At 32.4% G+C, this 13,650-nt stretch overlaps 1 long non-coding RNA gene across 2 annotated transcripts in view; it reads right to left on the reverse strand.

Annotated features, from left to right (window-relative positions):
• Positions 1 to 5,514: 5,514 nt before the first annotated feature.
• Positions 5,515 to 13,650, reverse strand: part of LOC148306463 (uncharacterized) — a 784,100-nt gene continuing 775,964 nt past the window's right edge. The window contains exons 7-8 of one of the 2 annotated variants that reach the window (XR_015837997.1): positions 8,140 to 8,239; positions 5,515 to 5,677 (exon numbers count right to left, since the gene is read on the reverse strand). This is a non-coding gene — a long non-coding RNA (uncharacterized LOC148306463). Of the gene's footprint in view, positions 5,678 to 7,956; positions 8,240 to 13,650 lie in introns of those variants that run through there. The other variant, XR_015837996.1, reaches the window with a different exon arrangement.

The following is a 13,650-nucleotide window of genomic DNA, read 5'->3' on the forward strand; positions in this document are numbered from 1 at the left end:
TAAAATGAAAAATAAAATTACGTTATGAAATTTAGCCCCAGAAAACTCTTTAAAGTCATTTATTTTCATTTTCACATAAAAATTAACGTAGATCAGTACTATGTATGTGGGTAATTAACGATTTAAAGTACGAACATAGGTCCTTAAAATTGTAAAGATAATATTGCATTATTTTTATGTAATCCCCATATGCTCTATAAAGTGCAGATAAAATATTTTTTATTACAACAACAAAAGGAAAACAAAAAAATCAGAATTAAAGCATTAATCTTTTCCAAATTACACCAACTATGAAATAAGTAGATATGTATAAGGATATTTTTAACACAAAACTCCCCTTACACAAAATAGTTTTTATTGCTTTGATTTTTTTACATAAACTACCTAACCATCACGCCGCTTCCCCGCAGGGGTAGGCAGAGAGAATAGAGCGTCACACCACTCTGTCCTTGCAAACATTCTTCGCCTCTTCCACGTTCATGCATCTCCTCATACATACCCGCCGATTGTTACGACTCCTAACCTGACCACTTTCAAGTATTTGGCATACCTGATCGTGCCATGTTTTTCTCGGTCTTCCTCTGTTTCTTTTCCCAATAACATTCGCCTCATAAATTTGTTTTACCGTTCTTTCCTCACTCATACGTTCCACATGTCCAAACCATCTCAACACACCTTTCTTAATTTTATCGATAATGCTTATCTCAGCTTTGCATTCTTTCCCTATTTCACTATTCGCACATCTATCATACATCGTTTTGTCGCACATTCTTCTGGGAGATCGCATTTCGACTGCATTCAGTCTACTTTCATCCTTCTTTTGCCAACTCTATGTTTCACTTCCATACGTATTTACAATATAACCTTGTAAAGTTACTTCTATACATTGAAAGTCATTATTACTTAGTTATTCTGTTGATTTTTGTGTTCATTTTACTCCCCATTTTCGATGTGAAATTCCACTGGGTTTATGTATGTATGCCGAATAAATAAATACTTCACTTACAAATGTAATAGGAAATGAAATAAGCCAATGATGTCAGGCGATGAGTAATAAGTATATTTGCTGAAAAAAGATCAAAGAAATTTCTGTGAAACATTTGTCATGAGTATCAATATAATACAATGCGAAAGCTCTTTTTTATCATTCATGTCGTACCAAATTCTGATATATTTTCCAATAAATACCGTACGTTAAACAGAATATTCACGGTTCTTTCATTTGCTTATCGTTTTTATTGTAATTATCTACAACATTGTTGTTGTAAAAAGCGTTTAATTTTTCCTGTTCATAATCAAAACTACATTAAATTCAAAATATGAGCCTTAAAAGAAATTCATAAAGCAATGAAATTGGCTTACAATTCATTTTATACTCAACAATAGTTCACCAAATTAACGAAAATTCGAAACTTTGGCGACTAATGCATATTTAATAACATATAACTACCTACAGTACGGGACAAAAATCTCAAACCTCACAATTTTATTTATTTATTATTGTTTGTACTTTCACTTCCATAGTGTAGTGGTCAACCCGTGATCTCCAATTAAGTAGTTTGGCTACTGAACTGGAGATCACGGGTTAGATTCCTGCGGAGTCAAATTAAATTAATAAAATAAAGTTATTTTAACTTTTATATTTATTTTCCATTACCCTGAGGCGTAGACCTTTCCTTCGTGTATTCAATGACACAACGCTGCTTATATACTATGCAGCGCTAGTGTTCCATTGTGTTCTATGTGACAACTAGCGGCCGTCGTTTCCCAGTATGTAAAATAATCCGTTTAGGATCTTGCATACATCTAAATAAAAGGGTCTCCACAAAATAAAAGTTTTCTCAAACCATGGTTGGTTATGATGGAACTCACACATGAGATTTATGATATATGTAGGAGTTCCAAAAAATTTAGAAGTGTAGTTGTCAATCATAGGTAGAATGTTAAATGTTAACATGAGTGTAAAGTGATCAATTAACCAGCCAATGACAAGGTCATAATCCCTGTAAATATCCAGACTTCCATATTCTTCTTCATCTATTTATCTAAGATTTATTTTCAATTGGTCGGGGGTGTTTGTGATGCATTTTCACATTTACCTTAACTATCTTACATGCAATATCTAAAAGTTGAGGTTTTGCAGGTTATTCCTTTTCAAAAAATCTATCTTGAGATGTCGAAATGCCGAAATTCGCAAAACAATTATGTCCTTAAATTTCAAAAGCAGTTACATAAAACAACTGTAATATGAAAAATGACAACTTTTTGTTTCTTTGCGCTAGAAGAGTAAGTTTGCTAAATCTGCATTCAATCGACCCAGTCTTTTCGCACTCGACAGTGCGTACCTCCCATTGATAATTATAAACTTAAAGATTTATTTTACCCTCGAAGAAGTGAAACGCCAAAAGTCTTTGTAACAAAACTTACCAATTTCACATGGCGTATTGACAAAACGAATTGCATAATTTTGCTGCAAGTTTTTCCAGAAAATTAAAAATAATCATTTTAAAGATACTTTCCATCTTGCGATACCACAAATAAAATATCGTTTGTCGCGGGCACAAAAGCGAGAACTTCGAGGAGATTCAAAAGGCTTTGAGTGACGGATGAAAGAAACTGAAATTGTCCAAAAAGGACACACGTTCTTTTATGATGCAGAAATGTCAAATTACTGGAACTTGTCATTATTCGAACAAACGCTTGTTTCTGTCTCTCTTGCGTCGTAAATGCGGCCGGAATATTAAACCTCACTGCCAGAGTGACTTCAATTATTTATTTTATAATTACGAAATTATTGAATTGAAAGAAGAGAAAAGTTTCTTGAGAGGATGTCCGAATGATGAAATAAGGAAAGAATGCAAGGCTGAAATAAGCCTTGTCGATAAAATTAAGAAAGGTGTGTTGAGATGGTTTGGAAATGTGGAACGTATGAGTGAGGAAAGAACGGTTAAACAAATTTATGAGGCGAATGTAGTTGGTAAAAGAAGCAGAGGAGGTATGTCAAATACTTGAAAGCGGCCGGGTCAGGAGTCGTAATAATCGTCGGGTATGTATGAGGAGATGCATGAATGTAGAAGTGGCGAAGAATGTTTGCAAAGACAGAGTGTTGTAGCGTTCGATTCTCTCTGCCTACCCCTGCGGAGAAGCGGCGTGATGGTTAGTTAGTTAGTTAGTAAGAAAAATGTAATGTGTCTAAGTAAAGTCAAGATTAAGTAGAAATGTAGTCCCGTAGTCATGTGATTATTGATCATTATTTTTTTTTTTCCTTATTTAAAATTCTTTTGCATTACATAAATTCAAAAACAAAAAATATTCATAAAAAATAAAAATAAAAACAAAAAATATTTATAAAAAATAAAAATAAATACAAAAAAAGATCCCACAAAGGCATGGCCTGTGTGTGGGTATACAAAATAAATAGTCATAGTACAGGGTATAAGGGTATAGGTTTCTAAGTATAATTAGTTAATACAAAATACAAAAAACTTAAATTAAATACAAAAAAAAATAAAAATAAAAATACTTGACTCTCAGTGAGCAATTTTTTTTTTTATTTTTTTTTTTAATTAAAACTTAAACATAAAAAAGATGACAAAGTAAAAAAGTAAAAAGCTAGCGATCATGTTCTAAATGAAAAAGGAACTTAAATCTGTCTCTTTTATAAATAATCTAAGCAGTTTTTTTTAATTTACACGAACTTAGGGAATTAACATCTAACAAATAGTCTTTGTGCAATAAGTTGAACAGTTTTGGAGCTATGAAAAATGAGTGTCTTTGCGCAAGTCTGGATTTACAAAAAGGGATTTCTAATAAATTATTAATTCGTTGGCTAGATCTATTATTATTTTTAGGAAATAAATGTTGGCGCAAATAAACATATTTTAGACACTGTTGGCAATAGATTTCTCGTAGCTCCAAAAGTTCGGCTTCCTGAAATATTATAGTAAAAGTTTCTCCTGAGATATTATCAAAGAAAATTATAAATTCATTTTTCCAATCCTTTCAGGATAAGTCGAAATGTAATTCAGTGGTAATTTCGGTGACTGAATTATTAAATATAATAAATAAAACCTTCTCCTGAGGTATTATCTAAGTAAAATGAAAATTCATTGTTACAATTCTCTCGGTTTACGCCGAAATTTAGTCCAGTGGTAATGGCTGTATTATTGCAGACCCTTATTTCGAACCCCGTTGTATGTTCTTACACAGTTGGCGCGTAATTTTGATAATAAAAAAATACCAAAAGAAACCGGTAAATGGGAGAAATTAATGATTGTAAACATGAGCGAGTGGAAGTATACTAAGTAGATTATTACCAGTTTTCCACAAATCCTGTTTTTATTTATTTATTTATTCCTCCTTTCCCAGAAAATAAATATAAGGGTACGTACCTACACCCCCCGTTAGCTACTGTTGTCTCCCATAAATTATTGCTGCATATGTTTGTTAAAACTGTCACTTAGAATTGTATGGCCACATAAGGACCGTAGTCCATTTGACCTTCACATTCCTTTGATAATGCCCTAACAAGGCGAAACAATTGTCACAATATACATTTTTATGCGTTTTTGTTAATAAAATACAACTCTTAGTAGACTCCAAAAAATCTGTGTTTGATTAAAAATTAATGAATTCTGTTTTTATTTGTCCCAAAATTAAAATTCAATATTAAGTATAATTATTAGGTCAATCCTTAGTTAAAAGTCAATGTTTTTACTCAAAATTTGAAAAACAATATGTTTGTAAAATATATATAATATTTTTTTAAGGATATCTGATCCACCGCATTACATGTATTACATTATATATATATATATATATATATATATATATATATATATATATATATATATATATATATATATATATATATATATATATATATATATATATATATATATATATATATATATATATATATATATATATATATATATATATATATATATATATATATATATAAATATATAATTTTTTCTAATCATATGCATGTAGCATAAGTCATATATATAATATTCTTGATGGGTAATTTCTATTTCTCCTTTTGGGACATGTGATTAAGGTTAACAAGACTGGAACACAAATAATAAAGTTACAAAATAGATTTAAAAAAATAACCAAAACTAATACATGGCAAAATACAAAAACAATAAAGAGGTAGAATATAATAAATATGGATAAGTATATTTAAAAGATATAAATGAGAAAAACACAAGGTAATATATGTGCATTACACTTAAGTTTTGTACTTACATTTCTTTGTACAGCTGCATTTTGTATAATAAAAACAAAAACTTTACTTTTTTTCCATATTTATCTCATTTCACCAGTGCCCGTGTTTCGTCGGACCGCATAATACTCGTATACGACTGGTAATGTCAAGTTTAAATCCTAAAATTGAAATTCTCAAAGTAAGTACCTTCATACGGTGATTTAATGCCTAATGTGATTATAATTAAATCCATATTAGATGTTCCCCGCTGTTGGTGAAAAGGAAGGATAAATGAATCGGGTATCCACTGCCAATGTTTTACGTTCGGCATCGCCTCCTCCCTGTATGAGCAGAGATAGACTAAGCGGCCGGTGTCATTTGCTGATAAACATGGATTACTTTTTTCAATTACGATTGTATCGTTTTTTAGCCATGTGCTCAAGTGAGGGTGGGGGTGCCAGGCAGCTGAAAGGGGGTGAGATGTTTTAGCTTGAGTTCAGTGGCAGTAGAGTAAAAATTAAATTAAAAATAATACATTTTGATATCTTTACGCAGATGAAGAAGAATTATGGAAGTCTGGGCATTTTACAGGGGTTTATAACATGTCGTACGCTGGTTAAGTGATGACTTTTACACCCTTATAACTAAAACTAACTAACTAACCATCACGCCGCTTCCCCGCAGGGGTAGGCAGAGAGAATAGAGCGCCACACCACTCTGTCCTTGCAAACATTCTTCGCCTCTTCCACGTTCATGCATCTCCTCATACATACCCGCCGATTGTTACGACTCCTAACCTGACCACTTTCAAGTATTTGGCATACCTGATCGTGCCATGTTTTTCTCGGTCTTCCTCTGCTTCTTTTCCCAATAACATTCGCCTCATAAATTTGTTTTACCGTTCTTTTCTCACTCATACGTTCCACATGTCCAAACCATCTCAACACACCTTCCTTAATTTTATCGATAATGCTTATCTCAGCTTTGCATTCTTTCTTTATTTCACTATTCGCACATCTATCATACATCGTTTTGTCGCACATTCTTCTGAGAGATTGCATTTCGACTGCATTCAGTCTACTTTCATCCTTCTTTTGCCAACTCCATGTTTCACTTCCATACATTAGAGTTGGAACCAGGATACCTTACTGTACTTTGAAATAACTCATTAGTGGAGAAAATCCAGATTTATGAACAAGTACAAGTACAAAAACTTGAAATAAGGCATGTCAATAATAACCAATAAAATATTAATTTATTACTAGAAGAAAAAGTTTATTTTTGACTTACGATATTAATTATTAAGTAAAGGTAAAGGGAGTCTTTGTTATTTTGGTTGTAATATTTCTAAACAGCTTTTCAAATGTTTAATAAAATAAATCTTGTACAAGTGAACAAGCAAACACTTAAAATGTTGTGTAAAAAGTTATTAGATCAGTTGATTTAGTTCATTTTATAAAAAGAGTGTGGCTGCTGTGAATTCAAAAGTGAGCTTTTAATTTAATGAAATATTTAAATGAAATTTTATAAATTTGTTCAAACAAAGTAGCTCCTTGTTTTCCGAAGGTGTTAAAAAATTCTTAATTATAAAATGTCTAAATAAAAAATAAAAAAATCTTCTATATAATTAACGAAGTAACTAATAATCAGTGGGTATGTATGAGGAGGTGGATGAATGTATAAGAGGCGAATAATGTTTGCAAAGACAGAGTAGTGTATATTAAAGTTAATTATTTTTTTGGAATCTGAGCCCGCCATCCACCCGCAGCAGTTATAGAGTCCTGAGGGACTCTCTGTCAGCTGCACATAGAGGAAAATCTTCAAAATATATCTGAAGAAATAAATAATGCTCTATTCAATTAATGAGGGGGGAGGAGGATGTACGGACAGAGGCCGACACTTCGTCCCCACCCCTCGGGATCCCCTCATTACCTCTTATACTTATAATAAAATAAAACAATAAGAAAACAAAAAAAATAACAATGTTTACAAAAAAAATTTTAAATACAATGTATTATAGTTAACTAACTAACTAACCATCACGCCGCTTCTCCGCAGGGGTAAGCAGAGAGAATAGAACGCCAAACCACTCTGTCTTTGCAAACATACGCCGATTGTTTCGACTCTTAACCTGACCGCTTTCATAAAAATGAATTGTTGATAAAATACCATAAAATATCTATTTATAAAACTAGATGACACTCTACTTAGTTTTTATACTATCTACATACTCTTTCATCTATATTAAGATATCAATATATAATTTATAGTAAATATGTTGCTTATCCGGTCACATTTTGGTGAAATCTATCTATTTTTAATTTAAGTTTTGACTAGAAAATACTGCTATTTCTTAAAATCAATTGTGAGACGTGTTTTCATGCATTCAGCATTATACGATGTTTGAATATGATGTACGTAAAATTTAAATTAAAAATGGACAAATTTTATTTGTTTAAATGTGTAATATTTTACTGTAAGAAAACGCCTTTGGTTTTTTCGGCCCACTGCGCTAATACCTCCTGTGTAGGTGCTTTCCATTAGGGGTTTGTTTTCTATGCAAAGGGATGTTCAGGAGGCGAATTGACTACTTTAATGAGGTCCACAGCTATTCAGTAAGGGATTGTCACTCTTGTAGCAACATCTGGTGTTTTGCAATTGGAGGAAAAACAGAAAATTAATCTGCATACTTCAAGTGGGTATTAGGGGTTGTTATTGATTTTAGGGTAGTAGAAATGAAAAGGTTTTTGAGGTCTGGACTTTTTTTTATGCCTTAAATTTTTTCAAATGATACAAACTTCATTTTTTAGTTAGAATTGTAATATACACATGAAGAATAAATGAAGCTATATATTTATATGTAATAAATTTAAAAACAACTTAGATAATTTAAAACATTTATATGCTCATTATTAGTATGTACTTACATCACATATGTTCGATAATATCAATTTTTTAACTACTGAATTAGGTTGTATGTAATTTATTTATTTATTTTCACAGTTACTGCATCATCCAATATGTAACCTGAAACAATAAAAACATTAAATATTAGTTTAAGAAAAATATAATATATATTTTTTAGTTGAGTAAAACTAGAAATAAGGTTTTATTATTTTATTTTTAAGAATATTGGAAACTCATATTCAGTGTACAATATTTAAAAAGTGTTATTATTTACATATAAAATTAAGAGTTTGGAAGTCTGGGCATTTACGGAGCTGACGACCGTCATAGGCTGGTTTAAGTGATCAGTTTACACATGTGTAACATTCACCAAGAGATGTTTTATTTAATTATTTCAACTTACAACTCCTAATATTATTTTTAAATAAATGAATTTCTGTTAAAATGAAGAATTCTCTTTCTCTAAAACATCAAAAACCTTTATACAATGCAAAAAATGGTGCGTCAAAGGCATTTATTTGCTTAGTGGTACATATTACTGAATCCTGAAAACACAATTTCTTTGAATTTTAGCAGAGGGAAATTTGGAATCCATTTCCTGTACGGGGCCACACACTTCCGGCATGTGTGCGGTACAAACACACCGGGCTGGTCACCGGAAATCAAAGTTCTGGGAACTTGTTCCACTTGTCCACCAGTACATTAACTCTTGATCATTATTTCGTTTTACCTCAACCCACGATTACCGACTATATTAATTTTGATTAAAATATGAAATAGTATTCTGCTCTTTTGTTTTTTTTTAATTTATTTATTTTTTATTTATATACATTTATTTAAATCACAATTTATACATATTAAGAGCATTTTTTTGCAGAGACCCACCAAGCCACCTTGTGTGTCTTGTCGGCTGAGTTATTATTTAATATTTTTTTTTTGTTTTTAACGATTTTAACCTAATATAGACACACAAAAAAGAAAAAAGTTACGATTATAAATATTTTACAATTTTCATAAAATGAACTCTTGATCATTTACCCATTCCTTTATTTTGCCATGTGATTGTAAATTGCGTATAAAATAACTGATATTATAAAATATTATTTTTTCTTATGTAGACCTAGAAAATTAAGTATTTTTAAAATTAAATAAACTATAAGATTAAAAAACGTGAGTGCTTTTTGTTTTGAACTTGACGCATTGATAGCTAATTAAATGCAAGATTTTGAATAGAAATAAACAAATAAGAATAAAAGTAATAAATGAATTTCATTAATTGATTTGAGAGTCGCTTTGTAATGAAACCTATCCAATGTTAATTTAAGTTTTACTTAGTAAATACTACTATTTCTTCAAATCTATCGTGACACGTGTTTCGACGCAGGCCGCATCATTTTTAAACACGTTTGAAAATGATGCGGAATGTATCGAAAGACGTGTCACGATAGATTTTAAGAAATTGTGGTATTTACAAAGTAAAACTTAAATTAAAAATAAATAAATGAAATCTATGTATATTACGAATCCTACTCATAAAGTGGGTATCTATAGTAAATTTGAGTTCTAAATTATGTCCTTAATAATATTAAATCATTATAATATATATAAGCCAATAAGATCAATTTCCGCCATATTTAAAACATATTTGTACAATTATATTATAAACTTACTTTAAAATTAATTAAAAGCTTTATTTTAATTATTTTTGGACATCGTTTTTTTATAATAGGAATAACGCGCAGGTAGGATAGTAAGAATAGGAAAGGTAAATGTGACAAATACACCACAAACACCCGGTTCAACAGAAAATAAATCTTAAATCTTGAATTTCTTTTGCACTTGGCGACAATCGAACCCGCGACGCCAGTTTCGAAATCGAGCGTCTACCCTACTACGCCACGATACCTGTCATTAAATGCATCCTGTGTTAAAATGTTAAAATACTGTAAATTGTAAAAAAAAACGCTGTTAAGGTGATTTGTCACGAAAACGACGCTACATTATGCCATCCCCAAATCACAAATTAACTCCATTTCCCGAATTCCCATGTACAAATCCAAAGAGAAATTGATCATCGTTAGCTTCGTAAACCGCTACATCAAGGAAGAGTTCGCATCTGCAGCTCGGCGCGCAAAGAACCTTTCTGCGAACGACTTAGGCTTATCTGCTACAAACCGGATCTACGTTAATGACCATCTGACCCCGTGGACCAAGAAGCTACTTACGACGACCAAATCAAAATTAAAGGACGGGAAAGGTTTTAAATACATATGGGTGAAATTTGGTAAAATCCACGCCAGGTTAAATGACACGTCTAATATCCATATCATTAATAACGAGGCGGATTTAAACAAATTCTCTTGAAATGCTTACTAATCTCACTCTCCCTAGGTATCTATTTACTGCACTTGTACTACACCAAACATCATTTAATCTTATACATATTCATCTTAACCACTTTTTCTTATCCACTTACATCCCCAAAAACCAATCGTTTTCCTTATACCCTCTCTCCTTTAATAACCCTTCCAATACACATGTCATATAAATGTAATGTTTTTTTCCAAGTAAATCGCGTAACATTATTCATTTGCTCAAACTTAACTTTTTTCATCACTTTAGTAATACCTACCTCATGTACGAACTATTTTATTACACAACTAAGTATTTCATCACGGGCGCTCTAAACATTTACTACCAAAATGTGCGCGGCTTAAGAACCAAGCTTCTTAAATTTACACATAACCTGCTTAGTAACGATCTCGATATTATCGCCGTTACGGAAAGCTGGCTCACCGATGACATTAGTGATGCTGAAGTAGTGGACGAGCGGTATGATCTGTTCCGATGCGACCGCAATATGTCTACTTCTGGTCGATCTCGAGGAGGCGGCGCCTTTATCGCGGTGCGACGAACAATGCGCGCTAAGCACAACGTTAACTGGTTATGCGAAGCAGACTGCACTTGGATTACCATACCTTCGAGTAATTTCAACCGGCGTAGTCAACTCCATATTGCGTGCGTTTATATACCTGGAGGCCCTAGTCATACTTCTCAATTACAAAATTTCTGCGATATTATGGGCCAGCTCTCTGTAGACCATCCTGATGATCATTTTCTTATAATGGGAGATTTCAACCTTCCGCATATTGTTTGGAAATATCATCCCGATACTTTATCTCAATTGCCTCAAATTAGTTGTAATACCGATTATATTTTAACTGAGTGCATGTCACTCTCTGACCTGCGCCAGTACAACGACATAGCTAACGTAAACGGTCGTATACTTGATTTAGTGCTTGTTAATAATCTGCAACTCAGAGTTCAGCACAGCGACGTCACGTTAGTAAAAGAAGACGGTCATCACCCAGCTCTCATAATCGATATAAATGCTCTGATCGTTTTACCAATACCTTCTGTAGAGCACGTAACATATAACTTCAAACGCGCACAATACGAATTTATCAATAACAGTCTTTCTACTATAAACTGGGCTCAAAAATTTTCTAACTGCATTTGTGTAAATTCTGCTCTTAACGAGTTCTATTTGTCTATTAAGGGTATTCTTGATGAATTTTCACCACTCAAAATACTAAAAAATAACTCTTACCCTCGCTGGTACAGCCCATCACTTATTAAAATAATTAAAGAGAAATCTAAATACCACAAAAAATGGAAAAATTACAATAATGCTCGTGATTACGAAACCTTTGCCTTACTCCGAACTAGACAAAAAAAAGTCCAAAAGGAATGTTTCCAGAAATTTATTCTTGATTGTGAACAAGCTATCTTAAATGACCCTAAGTCTTTTTGGTCCTACGTGAAAAGTAAACGCAACTCCAACGATATCCCATTAAACATGCAATACCAAAATCAAGTATCTACTAATGCCCAGGAAGTTGTTGACAATTTTTCTAAATACTTCAACTCCGTCTATACTGAAAGTGACTCAACTGAAGTATATGATATGCATATACCTTTACAACAAACATGTAATTCTTTTAAATCTTCTTTTACTATTTCAAGTACTGACGTGCTTGTAACATTAAAAACATTAGATGTTAACAAAGGTGCTGGTCACGACAAAATACCTCCATTATTTGTGGTTAAATGCGCTAAACAACTGGCTACTCCACTCTCAATATTATTCAATCGATCTTTGAAAGAACGCATTTTTCCTGACAATTGGAAAAAGGCACTTATTATTCCTGTGCATAAAGGTGGAAGTAAGCATAAAGTCGAAAACTATAGACCCATCTCGATATTACCGGTCTTCGGTAAAATATTTGAACTACTTATTTATAAGCACTTGTTACACGATGTTGTTTTTCACATCCCGGATGAACAACATGGCTTCATGCGAAATCGTTCAGTACTCTCAAATTTAGCACTTTTCACAACTGACGTAACTGAGTATATGGCCATGGGATCCCAATCAGACGTGATTTACACTGACTATTCCAAGGCATTCGATCGAGTCAATCACTCGATACTTGTAAATAAATTAGCATCAATTGGAATTCATAGTGATCTCCTTGAGTGGCTCATGTCCTATGTCCATAAGAGAAGTCAGGCAGTAGTTGTTGGCGGACATTCCTCTAATTTCTCCCTACTTCCTTCGGGTGTTCCTCAAGGCAGTCACCTGGGGCCTCTTTTATTCAATATTTACGTTTATGACATTGGGAAATGTTTTCTTAATTCTAAATTTATTATGTACGCTGATGATATGAAGGTGTATTCGAACATAAGAAGTCCTCATGATTGTCTAAAAATGCAAGAAGACCTCTCGAGACTGTCTGAGTACTGTAAAATCAACATGTTATCTCTAAATTCTGATAAATGCATGAAAATATCATTTAATAGAAAGGTCAACACTATTGATTACACATATAATCTCAATAACAGTAACATCAAGTCTGTACAAACGGTTCGTGATCTAGGCATCCTTCTTGATAGTAAACTTAATTATACTACACACATAGAAAGCATCATTGATAAATCATATAAAACACTTGGATTCTTACTTCGAACCTGTAAGCCTTTTGTAAATATTAACTCTTTGAAACTACTTTATTTTTCCTACGTGCGTAGTATTCTTGAATTTTCATCTCCTATTTGGTCACCCTATTATCAAGTACACTCGGATAAAATTGAAAGAATCCAAAAACTTTTCGTAAAAAATTTAAATCGTAGATCTCACCTAAATTTTCAGGATTACCGTGAAGCATGCGCTTTTTATAAATTGCAAACTCTTTCTGATAGACGAACCGTGGCTGACTTGATGTTGCTCACCAAGATCCTTTCCAACAAAATTGATTCCCCTGACCTAGTAGCCCGTATTAATTTTAGAGTACCCCAAAGACGAACGCGTTCTACTCACCTTCTTCATGTACCAAAGTGCAATACAGTTTTTTCACAAAATACCACCCTTAATAGAATCATAGACTCATACAACAAGACATTTAATGACATCGATATTTTCGGGAAAAGTGTTGCTTTAATAAAAAAAGAGGTTAGTAGAAAGTTCTCAT

The sequence above is a fragment of the Brachycentrus maculatus genome, unplaced genomic scaffold (assembly GCF_059751285.1).
Source record: "Brachycentrus maculatus isolate JH-2025_06_01 unplaced genomic scaffold, ASM5975128v1 h1tg000240l, whole genome shotgun sequence".
In the NCBI taxonomy this organism is placed as follows: domain Eukaryota; kingdom Metazoa; phylum Arthropoda; class Insecta; order Trichoptera; family Brachycentridae; genus Brachycentrus; species Brachycentrus maculatus.